Raw genomic sequence first — 7366 nt, 5'->3', positions numbered from 1 at the left:
TTCAAAGGAGGTTTGGGGTCAGTATTTGTTTTTAAAGAAATCTATACTTTTTTTCAGCAAGGATACATTAAATTGATCAGAAGTGACAGTCAAGACATTTTACAAAGATTTTTATTTCAAATAAATTCTGTTCCTTTGAACTTTCTGTCCATTCAAGAATCTTGAAAAAAAAAAGTCATCTTCCACAAAAATATTAAGGAGAAAAACTTATTCCAATATTGATAATAATAATAATAAAAAAGCACCAAATTAGAATATTTGAATGGTTTCTGAAGGATCACAAAACAAAAAGCAAGCTTACCAAACCAAAACATCTGAACGGTAGTGGACTGTATAATATGGTATGTTTATAGTATAAACATCAATATAAATGACATACAGTATATGTAATACATATGTAAAATAGTCAGTTTCAACTAATTAATGTAGATGTCTGACTGAACAATTCATCATCACTGAGTTAAAATAAATGTATTCAAAATAAATGAGTAAAATACATGTCAATAATGCATTGTCATTGTATATAAATATAAAAAGTTTTATATAGATGAATATTAACATCAGTAATCTTTGTTAATTTGATTAAAAAAAGTGCAACTACTTTTTTTACTTTTAGATTTTTGCCCTAATCCTTTTAAATAAAATTGGTTACAATAGCCTTTTGGTCTAAATAATGGTTCCTCCATTTAAAAAAAAAAATATATATATATATATATATATATATATTTACATGCTTTGCCATATTGAGCCATGAAGTGGGTTTGAGTCCAACTTGTGTCATATACACACACACACTTTTTTTTTTTTAAAGCATTTAGACTTTAGGTTCTCTTCTCTTTCCCATTATTTCCTGTCCTCTCTACTGTCTCCAAGTAGTGAACAATCAGTTATTATTACAGCATAAACCAACATCAAGTGTCTACATGTAATTATCACTGCGCATAACACCTACGCAGAGGTGAACACGCCTCATTCATCTCTCTCCAGCTGTCCATAAAATGTCAGAGAACGCAGCCACTGGATGAGATATGACCCAACGCCATCATGGCAGTCCCCACAACGTTGTTTACACCAAAACACTCGCTCTCCGCAACCTCCTGCTCTCCAAGCCTCAGGAATGCAGTCCTGCATCCCTGCTCAGATGCATTCGGCAGCAGCAGAATAACTGGAGATCTTCTCCTGCAGCGCTGCTGAGCCTCATGGGGAAAACTGGACACAAAAGCAGCACTCAGGGAGCTGCTGGGTATTCACGGTTCTGAGAGGCTGGTGCTACCTGGTCCGACTGCTACAGCAGACCGCAGGGGGTGGATTGAGGCCTGATAGTGTGTGTGGGTGGGTATGTATGAGACTTGCTGGAGAACGTGGAGCATGACTGAGGCACTCAGGGATATAAGAGGGAGTGCAGGGAGTCAGTTCACAGGTGGGAGGCGCTAGAGAGCTGAGGATGCTCTTCTAGGTCCTTAGTGTGTACAAGGTGGGTCAGACTGTATTTTGAAGGGATACTGGAGGAGATGTTAATTATATAAACACTTATATACAAATATACAAACACATAATATAAACACAAACATAATAAATGTAATAAAAAGGCTTAGTTCTGCATAATTTTAGGATAGGTAGTATGCACATAGACATTAAGATTAAGCATGCACGTTTTTTGGCATTTATTGCTCATGACCCCTTACTTAATATTTATAGAGAAAAACATGAAAATAAACAAACATTAATATAAATATAATTTTTAAATGTTTTTGAACAGTTTTTCTTATGCTCACCGAGGCTACATTTATTTGATCAAAAATACAGTAATAGTAATATTCTGTAATTTATTTTAAAAAAAGTTGTTTTCTATTTCAATATATTTTAAAATGAGCTGAATTTTTGACTGCCATCCAGTCTTTAGTGTCAAATGATCCTCTAGAAATTATTCAAATATGATAATTTGGTGCTCAAGAAACATTTCCTATTATTATCAATGTTAAAAACAGTTGTAAAAAAAAATCTTTTTGTGGAAAATATGTCACATTTCTTTCAGGATTCTTTGATGAATAGAAAGTTTAAAAGAACAGCATTTATTTGAAATAGCGTTATATATTGAATAACATTACATATGTCTTCATTGTCACTTTAGATCAATTTGATGCATCCTTGCTGAATAAAAGTATTAATTTCATTTGAACTTTCTGATTTTCTTAAATTCTTAAAATAAATATAAATAGCTAATAAATGCAATGAATACTGAATTTCGCCATATGCTGACAATTTGCATGGAAACACTCCTGCAACAGTTTTATATGGGGTAATATTTCCCAATACTCTTATATTGTTTTATTACATAGGCAAAAGTATATACCATTGAAGTACATACTGTACTTTAAGCACCTAATTATATGAATTAGGTTTCAGGTTGTTTTGTGTGAATGTGACATACCTTGTACAGACCAAAGAAACCCAGGTCACGGATGACAGAGAGAGCGCTGACGCGTGGCCCTGTGGTGATTTCTCCTGCCACCTGCAGTCGGATATTCACAATCTCCAGAGGGTCTGTGAAGATCACCTGAGATCCCCCAGCCTGAAGATCAACAACACAAGCATACAGGTTTTCACAGAGTTTCATGAACAATCATGTTTGTGAGTGAGAAGGGTTAATGTTAAAGAAAATGTTTGCTGAACGTAAGTACAGATCACCTGAGATAAGTTTGTTACAGTTGTAAATACGTTCTGATGAACTCAAAGTGAAAAAACAAAAATGACAAGAGGGAAGTAACATGATATTCATGTCCTAAGAGGACAATGCTTTAAACCAGGACCTATGATTGTGCTATTGTCACTCTTTGTAGGAGGAGGAGGTTGCCAAAGACAGACGGTGCCTGAAACATCACACAGAACGCAGGCCCCTGGGGGCCTCTCAAAAAAACAACCTCATGTCTCCAACCTTGTACTTGTGAGGCAGATAAAAAGCATCTGCAGGTTGGAACAGGTTCCTCCGAGCTCTTTGAAACGGTTCGGCTTTGACGTGATGGCATCTGAGGCTGCAACAGAAGCATTTAAACATGTCTCGCCAAAGAGGCTGGCTGCTTGCCACCTCCGTGCCCTATCTTTCCTGTTGCTCCTAGTTACTGAGGCTGCACGCAGAAAAACAGAGCAGTGTAATTAGATGGAAATCAGTTTCCATGGATTTCTTCTCCTTCCCTCAGCCCTTCTTTTGAATACAGAAGGGCCTTACTGTTTGTTTGTTGTTGATTTTATTCCTCTATTCTTTCAGAGATATTCATGTATGGGGCGTCTTACGGGAATCCGGTAAATTCGGTCTCGAATGGTCTCGAATCGCACAAGTGTGCGCATTTAAAAATCCCATTGAGTATGAGGTAGCATATTTAGAAATAAAGATCATTATCATCTCATTGAAGGTGCACTTTAAATAGGATGGACCACAATGACCCGCACTTTCCTTCCAGAGGAAAGTACAGCTCAGACATGCAAAAAGGGGTTCCTACCTTTCAGAACTCACACCTCCGACTTAATAGTTGGCACATTTCATGAATATGGTTAATTTTGGTGTCCAATTAAATTTTTTTATTTTTTTTTTAAGTATTAGAGGCACAAACCCATGGGTTTAGAAATGTTAGATAAACTATTATCTATAATGATCTATAAAATAAACCTCCTGTATTGAATCTAATAATTAAAATCTTTCATTTTCATCACAGTGAAAAAAAGGTTTGAATTTCATATACTAAAAACTTCATGTTTAGCTGACTTGCACACAACCCTGTGACAGAAAAAAATTCACCAATTAAAAAATTTATATAATATTCCTTTCATTTGTGACACCCAAATGGTAACATTATTTGGATCTTTTCTACAGCATAATGAGAAGATTATACTGATAAATAATCACATCTCATATTCTCAATTTTTACACAAATTGTAGTGTTGATTGCATAAAGCTCACTCCTAAACCCTGTTACTCAAATTATGTAGGAGAAAATTCCCAAGTTCTCAAAAGCAAAAGTTGTCTATTTAATTTTTGTTTAATTAATGTTTATTGCTAGAAAAATTGCCAAATTCCACAAGTCACAAATCAACATTTTCTGAAGGTTAAGCACTTCCTTTCACTGAACAATTATAAAAAATTTAAAAAAAAGTAGTTACGAGTTTCACATCCTATTTCATACTCTATTCATGGAAAATGCCACTTATTTATGTGGAAAGTAATCTTTTATAGTTAATTATGGCATCAGGGCCGAAAGCAATCTTTTTTTCCCCCTTGTTTTGGCAAGGAACAATGCACTAAGGAGAGGGCCAGGCTATTAGCCGCATTAATTGGGTACTAATCGGATATTTAAAAAGTTACACATAGAGAACAAGCAAAAAGCAAACAAGTACATCGGTTATAGGGAGACAACAGATCAATCACCTCTGGCGGAGAGGCAGTTTAAAGAGCGGGTAGCACGCGCTGCAACGTGACTGCAAGAAATGCGATTTGAGTGCAGAGTGAGCCAGCGTCGGCTTGATAATTCGGTGGTAATTACAAGGCAAGGTAAACCCCAGAGGCACTGAGAGCGTGTGTGCGTGCTTGAGGGGGGGAAGATACCTAATACACTCTCTACTGGCGAGATGAGCGCAACTGAAGGCCGAGCACGTAAGCATCACACACACACAAAATGCTACAGTCTTCTAAAAACAATAGCTCACCGCCAGACACAAACATTAGACTCCCTTCATTAATACTCATTCACATTCCTCGCACTTAAATGGGATTAAACAAGCGTTTTCGTGTAGAAATGAGACCACTGCGATAAAAAAAGTTTCGCAACAGACGACTAACAAACCTTTACGAATGCTGAGAAACAACGGACAAGCTAAATTACACAGCTTTACGACTCACACCGCAAATGAACAAAGCGTCACTGTATGCACGCCACGGTTTTTCCCCGCTCTCTACAGCACTTTACGTTGGCTAAGCGAGTATTTTGAGTAACCCAGCCCTCAAATGAAGGCCAGCAACAACCAGATAAGAATCCAGCCAACTCCTCGGCCAGCGAAGCATGCTGTTCTTACCAAATGATCAACTCTTGGCAACTGTCAAGGGCCTAATTCAGAGGCTGCAATGTGAGAAGAGACGAGCTTGAAACGTCAAAAAAAAAAAAATTTGAAATTTTAATCACCGCAGTTCCATAACCCTCACCATCTCTTGCTTTTCCCCCTCTCGTTTTCTATGATTTTTACTCTCCTCCCTCAGAGAGGAACATTCATGTTGTGCAAATCAGCAGTCTAGTCTTTTCCCTCTCAAACCAAATAAATAGATTTGATTTGCCGTGGCTGCAGTGTCAATAAACACGGCTTTGAGAGAGCGGCGCGTGTACAGGCGTGAGAAAGAGAGCGGATCCTGCCAGGCCAAACATCGGGGATTCGGGCCGGGATGAAAGGAGCTGTCAGAGAAATCAGAAGAGGAAAAACACATCTCCGTGGCACAAGCTCCCTTTCTGAGCTGACTTCATCTGCAACCAACCTGATGTTTCCGTAGCCATCTCTTTTCAAATCTCAGAGCCGAGATCTTGTGGGCTAAATGCACTCATGTCGGTATAATCGACACTCGCAATCATCTAAGAGTCTGTGACACTTTTAAATGGAAACCCACATGTGCAGAAATGTTTTAGGGATCACTGTCATATGAAAGAGGGTCTTTCAGGGCAGACTTGAAGAAGCAGGGTCTGGTTTTGACAGGTCTCAGGTACGACACAAACAGGAAGGCTACTGCTTTCTGAAATCCGAACTGAAGGTATTCGCTTTCACACAGTTCAGACAAGAATGAACTGAAGCATATTGTAAACGATGTATTAATAATGTCAGTTTCACCTTTACGCTCCTAATGAAAAGGGTAAGTGATTCCCTGTTAATGCTTGTGAGGGGCAGCAGCAGACTATGATTTAGAGGTGAGATGACAGAGGAGAAGTGTTTTATACATGTTTTCAAACACTGATGGGGCTAAAGTGTCTTTTCAATCACCTCACAAAAGGAGAGAAGTGTTCCCTCAGGCCAAGGCTTAGACCTCAAAGCCCACTGACATTCAAAACTAAACTCCTTATTGTCAGTGTACTGTTACTGCGCGATGTATGGATTATATGTTTGCGTATCAAAGAATAAAGCTACTCACACATCCGCCAGCCAAGATTTCAGCAGGTATAGGAACGCTGCTGTCTTTTTGCATAGTCTTTCCTCTCACAAAGTCATTCACCTGTAGAAAAAAAACAATGTAGCATCAGATATCTATAGTTTCTTGGAGGAAGAGAACTTCATGGCAGATTATTTTTTTTTTTTTTAAGATTTAGCAGATTTAACACCTTGCTAAATTTAGCACATTTTTTCAGAATTCAAATGCCTCTTGCATGTTGTACTGGGATTGTTTTAGCACCCAAATCACTTGGTCAAATCAAATCAAAATGTGCAAAAGTAACTTCATTTAAATGGGCACATCTATAGCAGTCTGCACTATACAGTAGTGCCCATTTAAACTTGATTGCAGGTTGTCAGCGAATAAGACATGGTTTTTTGTGCATTCCTAAGATTTTCCCATGGTAGCTTATTTGAGCCTCAGAATAAAAATAAAAAACAACTGTGAGACTTTTTCGCAATTGTAATATATAAATCACAGCACAATTTTGATTTATAAAGTTGCAATTTTAAAATATAAAGTGCCAACTGTGCGAAAATCACAACTGTGAAAAATTATGTTGCAATTTTTATATGAAGTTGCAATTTTGAGATACAAAGTCAACTGGTGAGGTTGGTATCGTAACTGGTATCAAGTCAGGATTTTGAGTTATATACTGTAGTTGCCATTTTTAGATCTAAAGTTGAAATTTTGGAATGTAAAGTGGCAATTGGTCAGAATTTTGAGATATAAAGTCTGATATATAAATATAGATATATATTAAGTTGCAATTTTGAGATATAGTGGCAACTGTGCGATAAAACCACAATTGTGAAAAATAAAGTTGCAATTTTGAGATATAAAGTCTTGATAAATATAGATATATATTAAGTTGCAATTTTGAGACAAAGTGAGATATAAAAAGTCAACATTTTGAGATATAGTTACAATTTTGGATAAAAAGCCGCAATTATGTGATATAAATTCACAAGTGTAAAATATAAAGTCATAATTCCAAGAAAAAAAAATCACATTTGTGATATAAAGCTGCAAATATGACACAAAGAAGCCACTGTTAGATACAAAGTCGTGATTGTGAGATTAAAAGCCACAATTGTGGGAAATAAAGTATAAGTGAGCCTGCTGATGCCCAAGTCAAGAATGCAAGAATGCCCACTGCTTTGACAGGGGATCCAACAGAAAACAGAT

General features: G+C 36.9%; 1 pseudogene; it reads right to left on the bottom strand.

The window, feature by feature from the left end:
* LOC107670089 (calcium-binding mitochondrial carrier protein Aralar2-like) overlaps nucleotides 1-7366 on the bottom strand; it is a 33105-nt pseudogene that overhangs the window by 4057 nt on the left and 21682 nt on the right.

The sequence above is a fragment of the Sinocyclocheilus anshuiensis genome, unplaced genomic scaffold (genome assembly GCF_001515605.1).
Source record: "Sinocyclocheilus anshuiensis isolate Anshui unplaced genomic scaffold, SAMN03320099.WGS_v1.1 scaffold253, whole genome shotgun sequence".
NCBI classification, from domain to species: domain Eukaryota; kingdom Metazoa; phylum Chordata; class Actinopteri; order Cypriniformes; family Cyprinidae; genus Sinocyclocheilus; species Sinocyclocheilus anshuiensis.
Note: the sequence above shows the minus strand (reverse complement) of the source record. Positions and strands in the feature narration are given on the sequence as shown.